The sequence below is a fragment of the Ctenopharyngodon idella genome, chromosome 14 (genome assembly GCF_019924925.1).
Source record: "Ctenopharyngodon idella isolate HZGC_01 chromosome 14, HZGC01, whole genome shotgun sequence".
Taxonomy (NCBI): domain Eukaryota; kingdom Metazoa; phylum Chordata; class Actinopteri; order Cypriniformes; family Xenocyprididae; genus Ctenopharyngodon; species Ctenopharyngodon idella.
The window spans coordinates 13174185-13182721 of record NC_067233.1 but is presented as its reverse complement, the minus strand read 5'-3'; the positions used below and the strand labels follow the sequence as shown (position 1 = coordinate 13182721).

General features: G+C 38.3%; 1 long non-coding RNA gene across 1 annotated transcript; it reads left to right on the top strand.

Annotated features, from left to right (window-relative positions):
• The first annotated feature begins 2060 nt into the window (after positions 1 to 2060).
• On the top strand, positions 2061 to 5156 carry LOC127494349 (uncharacterized). The gene is made up of 5 exons (XR_007924851.1): positions 2061 to 2166; positions 2347 to 2392; positions 3467 to 3592; positions 3677 to 3741; positions 3981 to 5156. It is a non-coding gene; the product is annotated as an uncharacterized LOC127494349 (long non-coding RNA).
• The last annotated feature ends 3381 nt before the right edge of the window (positions 5157 to 8537 follow it).

Sequence of the window (8537 nt, the reverse complement as noted above, 5' to 3'; positions counted from 1 at the left end):
CCCTACGTGTTTATAGTTTGACCCCCAAAAGCTTGCGTATTTTTGGTGGGAGCTGGATGCCACTGCAGTGGCTGTTGACTCTCCGCACCCTCCCTAACACGGCCTCAGACCACTGTTAGTTCAACAGGCTGAGGAATGCAATGAGAAAATCAAGTTATTCTTTTCGACACCAGGAAAGTAGGGAAATATTCCCAGCAGGATTTGATGGGTATTAATATTTGGATAGGGTTACAAAGAGGGGGTTACAGTTCTTAAGGCTGTTTCCTCTGTGTTCCCTGTGGATGACAAAGGCAAGAAAAACTGTCCCCCAACACCAAATGCCCCAGAGGTGAGTGCTGACTGAGCACTGGACATTTGAACTTTTACAAGAAGAAAGAAAAAAGGTTTAGACTGTTTAAATGTACTGAAACAGTTGTGTGGATGGAGGAACTGTTAGTACCTGCCAAACCAATTGTACGGGTAATATAGACAAGAAAGATTATGGTGCCATCTAGTGCCCACAATTGCTGTTACCACTCAATGTGCAATAACACTTAAAAACACCATGAAATCAAAATCAGCCATTCTCGATTTGGTTTTTTGTTTGTTTGTTTGCTTGCTTGTTTTTTGGGGGGGTATGGAATGTTGCTTTGTTTATTAAAAAATAATTTTTCTGGGCACATCATTATTTTTTAAAATTTGTTTGCCTTAGTAATCTTTAATCAAAATAACAAAATCTCTTCTCTGATGATGTGTAAACCTGTCACTCACATGATATCACAGCAATGGCAAACCATCCAACAATACAACACAATAGGAAATAGACTATCGCAACTTTAGTTTAATGCCGACTTAAAAATGTAGTCCTATGTGCAGTCTCGATTTGTGGCAAGATGTAAAGTTGTAGACATCTGTAATATAATTACAAGGTTAACTAAAGCTGATTATTCATAATTTCTGTCTGTTCTTTGGTGGGTGTGTGCGTGTGTGTGTGATCCTGGTATTACCTATGTTAACACAAGTAGTGTAATACCACTAAATTTTGTCCTTGTGGGGACTTAGTGTAGGGGGATAGAATATACAGTTTGTACAGCATAAAAACCTTTACCTGTATAGAATCGCCCCATAATACATGGAAATCCAATGTGTGTGTGTGTTGCTGCTTTTATTAGCAACCACATTAGTTTGTTTATATAAAGTGTTAATAAGTTGCTTTCAGTTGTGTATTTGATTTGGCACATTGGCGTATTAGACAGACTAGCAGTGCTCTGACAGCTTTGATTGTCACGTATGGTTGAGGCAAAGATACCAAAATAAACATGATTTAAGTGCAGCAGTCTGGAAAAACTCTTGACTCGAGACACGGGAACAGAACAACCAAACTTCATAAGAACAAAACACAGGGCTTAATGAACTAATCAAGCAAAACAACATCAGGTGTATGCCAATCAATCCGTAACCAAGAAAACAAATGCCAGTGAAAAACCAACTCATAGTAACACAATTTAATACAGATAACATCAGAACGCTGACAGACTGCATGTACGGAGTTTTTTTTAAGGTGATTACATTTTAGACAGCATTACCAGAAGAGAAAAAAATACTGGTTAAAAGTATTATTGATATGTAATATAAAGATACAAATGAGTGTAACAACAACAATAAACAAAAAAACATCCAGAGACAGAGAAATGAGTTTAGAGCTGCAAAAGAACAAACAGGAAAAGCTATATTAAGTTTCTGTTGATATGTTCTTTTGTGGTCTTTGTGTGCTGTGCTACATGAATTTGACAGCAGCATCTTACTCATCTAAAAATAAAATGTATTTCATGCTATCACACAGCGCATGTTGAGCAGTAACGTGTTTTAGTGCAATACGGGGTTATACCAGGTAATATAAGGTGGGTTAAGGTTAGGTTTAAGGGTAGGTTCATGGTTAGTACCTAGTTATTACCCAGTTATTGTAATTACTGTAATAAGTACATCGGGAACAGGACTGTAAAATAAAGTGCTACCAATATGTTTATTTTTGTCTGATACAACTAATAGTCATATGATGCTATGAAACATTTCACCTACATTGGAGTGGAAAGAGGAGGGGCTTCAAGTTTTATCTTACATTTGGACACCAACGCAATGCATCTTAAATATGAGACTCTTCTATGTTCTTCTATTTTGAGCTTTATTGTAAGTATCATTTTATAATGTTTATAATGACTAGAGCCAAAACAAACTGAGGATTTACTTATGTTATGAGGAACTTATGAATATAATGTATGAAATAATATACATTTAGTGGTTATCAAGATATATTGTTATGATTTTGTGAGAAAAAAATTTGCATGAAAAATTTCTTCCCTTTTAAAGAAAATGTCTTCAGGCTCTCAGACCACAGGCAATCATTCCAGTGAAGGTAAGGAAATTTTTAATTCTAAAATATTTATTAAAAAACACTGCCGGCCCAAAAAAAAAGTCGCTGTTTGGATTTTAATAGGCAAATACTTAAGAATCTATGAATGGATCATTATTACAGTGATTATCGTGTTTCTAGCATGTTATATGTTTGGCAACGGTTCTTTTAACCCTTAAAGACGGAGTGTGTAGCTTTTCATTTCTTAAACAACCATGTAGGAAGACACATCATGGCCATATTCCAGGGTGACAATGTCAAGATTCATCAGGGTTAAAACTGTGAGAGAAAGGTTCAGAGAGCATGAAGAATCATTTTCACATGAATTGGCACGTCTGAGTCCAGACCTTAATTTCACTGAAAGTTTTTGGGATGTGCTGGAAGAGACTTTACAGAGTGCTCACCTCTTGCATTGTCAATACAAGATCTTGACCAAAAATTGATGCACCTCTTGAAGGAAATAACATCACAACATTTATTTCCATCGAGAGGTGCATCGTTTTTTGGTCAAGATCTTGTATTGACAATGCAAGAGGTGAGCACTCTGTAAAGTCTCTTCCAGCACATCCCAAAAACTTACACTGAGGTTAAGGTCAGTGCCAATTCATGTGCGAAAATGATTCTTCATGTTCCCTCCCAACAATTCTTTCACAATTTGAGTCTGATGAATCCTGACATTGTCATCCTGGAATATGGCCATGATACATCTTAATACATGGTTGTTTAAGAAATGAAAAGCTACACACTCCGTCTTTAAGGGTTAAAAGAACCGTTGCCAAACATATAACATGCTAGAAAAATAATAATCGCTGTAATAATGATCCATCCATAGACTCTTAAGTATTTGCCTATTAAAACCCAAACAGCGACTTTTTTTTGGCCGGGCAGTGTATCTATCAATCTATCTGTCTATCTATCTATCTTTACAAACCTAGTGGGGAATGTGCTTTATTTTGCTTCTATCTTTGATGATGTGTAAGAATATTACAATAATTATTCGAATGTATAAATGTTATTTTTGATTGTGAGAAACTAGCTTTATTAATTCAATCACATCATTTTTTTTAGATGTCTCAGGTTATAATGAAAACATATGGATTCCTGTCATCGTAATCCTCTGTGAAGCATTACTGCTTTCTATTGCTGTAAATGTCTACTTCATTTGCATGACGAGATATAGAGAGCCGTGCCAGAACTTTTACAGTAGGTAACTTATTTCATTACCACTATTACATTAAAAATACCACTAAGTATCAAATGCAGTTTTTGTCTTCATCTTTTTTTCAGCAAATTATATTGCTGTCTGGTGTAGTTACGGCACACCAAATGAGCCTGAGCAATCAGATGACCAGGTACATTTTTATCAGATGCAAACATTTTAATTATAATATTTACAGTTTTTGGTTTCAAAGATCTTAATGTGATTGAGGAGTATGAAATATACAAGGAACAAGAAATATACAGAAATATACAGTTCTCTAAACTAAATGTATACCATATGCAGCCAGATACCATTTGTTTTGATTTCTTTATGTATTAGCCTATATTAAAGCCTCACACTGCTGAACAGATTTTATGTTTTTACTTGTAGGTTCAAGCTGACACACAATACTCTGCAATAAGCGATTTCAGAGAGAAAAGAGAGTGTGAGGGACAATCAGAAGAGAACTCCATAGAGTGTGTGTACTCTGATGTAAAAATACTCTAGAACGGAGACCTCATCATAAACATATGCTAAAATTGGTGATATTCAGCTTTTGTTCTTCTCTTTGTTATTGTTTTGCATTTTAGGCCACGTTCACACAGAAGCAGAATATGGTTTGAGTCATTATTACCGTTACGTCCACACACAGTACGGTTATTTATGGGAGTGACTATTTACGGGAGTAAGTAAATGCTTTGACTGTTTGAACGTGGCCTTAGTTTAATTTTGACTATGTAATTTCTAATGTATATGTGATATGCCAGCATAAATCATTTATAATAAATAGCCTACTGCAACATTCAAAAAAGGAGAGAGAGAGTGATGCTTTTGAGCTCCGCTGACAGATTATACCAGTTTTGGGTGGACCGTGATAGTTAAAGCTGCAGTCCGTAACTTTTTTTGTTTAAAAATGATCAAAAATCAATTTGAGCAAGTACATAACCAGCCAGTGTTCAAAACTATCTCCTTACCTTAGCCCAGTTCACAACAGTAAGCTTGTAATAATGTTTTATAATAAATAAATCGGTACTGGTGGGTTTCCGCGGGAAATTTGAGCATGCAGCCGTTCGTCTTTGCGTCAATACGTCACATCTGTAAACAGAAAGGATGGAGTCCCTGATAGTAGACGATGCATTTAGGATCCTGCAGGTAGCAAATCATTTATAGCCTTTTCTCACAGCAGCTGAAATAATTAAACTATCATTTTGATGGCGGATTGTAATCCAGAAAGGTCCAAATGACAATCATCAGTGACAACTGGAAATTAACCCGTAATCAAAAGCAAAAGACTTCGGACTGCGGAGTGGCTACAGAAATTGAAATCTACAAGGTAACACTAACACACTAAATACACATAGTCACGCAATGCTGGTGTTGTTAACATTAAAGGGATAGTTCACCCAAAAATGAAAATTTGATGTTATCTGCTTACCTCCAGGGCATCCAAGATGTAGGTGACTTTGTTTCTTCAGTAGAACACAAATGATGATTTTTAACTCCAACCGTTGTGGTCTGTCAGTCGTATAATGCTTGTCAATGGTAACTCCATCTATAAGAGTCAAATTAAACCCTGCAGGCTCGTGATGACACATTGATGTCCTAAGACACAAAACGATCGGTTTGTGCGAGAAACCGAACAGTATTTATATCATTTTTCACCTCTAAAACACCACTATGTCCAACTGCCTTGCGCTTCCGGTTGGTGAGGTCTGAACGCGCTCTGACAATGGCAGTGAGCGTGATTTTTTTTCCCAAACGGTTCAGCGGAAATCCCCGCCCTGCAACCAATTTCATTGGCTCAGGTTACAGTGACGGGTAGGTTTAGGGATCAGGGTTGGGTGTAGGCAATCGTTATTGTGATTGACATGGCCAATGAAATGTTTAGAATCGGCTTCAGGGCGGGATTTCCGCTGTTGAAGTATAAGCGCGAGACATCACTTCCGTCATCAGAACGCGTTCAGACCTCACCAACCGGATGCGCAAGGCAGTTGGACATAGTGGTGTTTTAGAGGTGAAAATTATATAAATACTGTTCGGTTTCTCGCACAAACCGATCGTTTCGTGTCTTAGGACATCAATGTGTCGTCACGAGCCGCAGGGTTTAATTTGGATTTGTCTGTGCATGTTTTTTTGACTCTTATAGATGGAGTTACCATTGACAAGCATTTTACGACTGACAGACCGCAACGGTTGGAGTTAAAAATCATCATTTGTGTTCTACTGAAGAAACAAAGTCACCTACATCTTGGATGCCCTGGGGGTAAGCAGATAAACATCAAATTTTCGTTTTTGGGTGAACTATCCCTTTAACAATTTGAGAACAAAGGATAACAGTAATGATAATTTGAACGGTTTGAAGTGATCCGAGCTAAGCGATCATTAGATTTAATCACCATTGGCAGCGCGATTTATTGTAGTCCTAATGCTTCCTCAGTTGGTCAGAACAAATGTGGCATACATGTTACTTACTTGTTTAGACATTTTCCAGTGAAAATTCTTATTTTGGTCATACTTCCAAGACGTAGAATCTGTGATTCCGAAGTACAGTATCCACACCGGTGCGGTCACTAACAGCAAACATTACCCCTTATTTAAGCCTTGTTTACACTGCACGCGTCTGCGGCGCGTTACGGCTCCGGCGAGGTTTTGTTCCGTCCTCTACGCGGTGTCAACTCACACCAGAAGCATTTCAGAAGCGAAGCGGCTGGATTCGCGAGACCACGAGATTTGCCTGTCTGACGTTTTTTTTCCTTGATTTTTTCGTGTTTTTAAATGGCTAAATGGTTATATTTTGCACGGTTTAATTGTGTTTATTGCTATGCCATACTTTATTTTGCTGTAGCCTACAGACGAAGTTAATACACTTAAAATTCCAGTTATGGATGACAAGAACAAAAAAAAAATCAAGTTTTTCAACTTCGAATCTCTTGTCTTTAGTTTCTGGCCTCCTAGTGATGTGAAATATGAGCGGGAGTTTACAGAGGGTGATTATTTTGTATTTGTATCCGTCAAAAATAGGCGAGGCGCCTATCTTTAGCGAAGCGGCGCGGCGAGCCGCTTCTGGGATGCTTCTGAAACGCAGCGCGGCTGGTGTAAACACAAGCATTGACTAGAGTGGCCGCGGATTAGCTCCGGTAGCCGCGTCGCAGCCGTAACGCGCCGCAGACGCGTGCAGTGTAAATAAGTGCAGTGTGAAGACTCCTGCTCATATTTCACATCACTAGGAGGCCAGAAATTGACGACAAGAGATTCGAAGTTGAAAAACTTGTAAATTGTTTGTCCTTGTCGTCCATAACTAGACTTTAAGTGTATGAACTTCATTTGTAGGCTACAGCAAAATAAAGTATGGCATAGCAATAAACACAATTAAACTGGACAAAATATAACAATTTAGCCATTAAAAACACGAAAAATCAACGAAAACAACGTCGGACAGGCAAATCTAGCGGTCTCGCGAGTCCAGCCGCTTCGCTTCTGAAATGCTTCTGGTGTGAGTTGACACCGCGTAGAGGACGGAACAAAACCTCGCCGGAGCTGTAACGCGCCGCAGACACGTGCAGTGTAAACGCGCTGAGGAGCGATGCACAACGCACGTTTCACGAGTTTACACGTACATGAAATCAAAATAAAGTAATTCGTATAGTAATTTATGCGTATTTGGCGTGCTGTCCGGGGGAGGGCTCCGAGCTCGGAATTTGGCCCGAACCCAGAGTACTCCACCTCCTTAACTGGGATAGAAACCAGCCAAGAGTGAGGTGGTGGAGGGATGCTGTGAAACTTGTCGCGGGATAGAGGTGAGAGACGGCTTTATATACCGGCTTCCTCTTGCACTGATTGGTTGATTATCTGAACGTGCGCCTCCCGAATTTTGTTAAATAAAACTTCATAAAGATAATAATTCCGCATATAACTGCAAATGCAGGTTTCAAACAGAGGCGGTGACAAAGAGGCAAAACTTACGGACAGCAGCTTTAAGAATGCCTATTGTATTAGTAGTTTAGCCGTTAGCTATTGTTCCCTCGAGTTTCTATATTCTAAACCCAGGTTAGTTACCACATTTCTGTGCAATATTTTAGGCTATATGTGGTTACATGAGAACATGTAGGTCTACCTCAAAGAAACTGGTTGCTGTCAGAAGTTCAAAACATAGCTTATGAATTTTACCTTTGAAGCAGGATTTTTGTGATTTAGTATTTTGTGTGATGTAGGCTCTGTGATGTGGATTTGTTTTCTTGTTTGTTGATTTTTTTTCTAAACCACCATATGTCTGTGATAATTTAAAGGCCTTCACAGAGTGTAATGTTAAATGATGATGCTCATATAAATTACTATTAAAAAGTTCTATTTAAAGTGCTTTAAAACTAAAATGTCTGCTGACTTTTAAATGTTCTCGTTTTTGTCAGTCGTATCTTGTGGAGGTCGGAAATTAGGCCTATCACTGGTTCATTGCATTAGGTTTGCCATTACCTGCAATCTCAGAGTTCACCTTATGAGGGCAACAAAACTTACTAAATGAAAAACGGTTGGGAAACTGCATTATATAAAACTGTAGCCTATATAATGTGCAATATTATACAATAGACAATAATTTAAATATTGAGTAGGCTATTCCTACAATATGATTATGTGAAAGTTTATTTAAAATGTTATGTATTACACTGGAGATTGGATGGGCAAAATGGTAAACAGATATAGGAAATACAAAAATGCATTTAACAGTTTCTGCACTTAATCAAATGTCCTGAGCATTGTCAGATGAATTATGAAGCTATTTTGCCAGTGATTGCTGAAAGATCTGCTGCACCAGATAAACATCACAACCTGCTGAACCTCCCTGACCCTGGCTCAGACGGTAGCTTCTCATCCACTGAGTGTGTCCTTTGAGGCTGCTGGATGACTCAGGGTTTGCATGCTTGACCCCAGAGATGCCCTTAACATGACAAA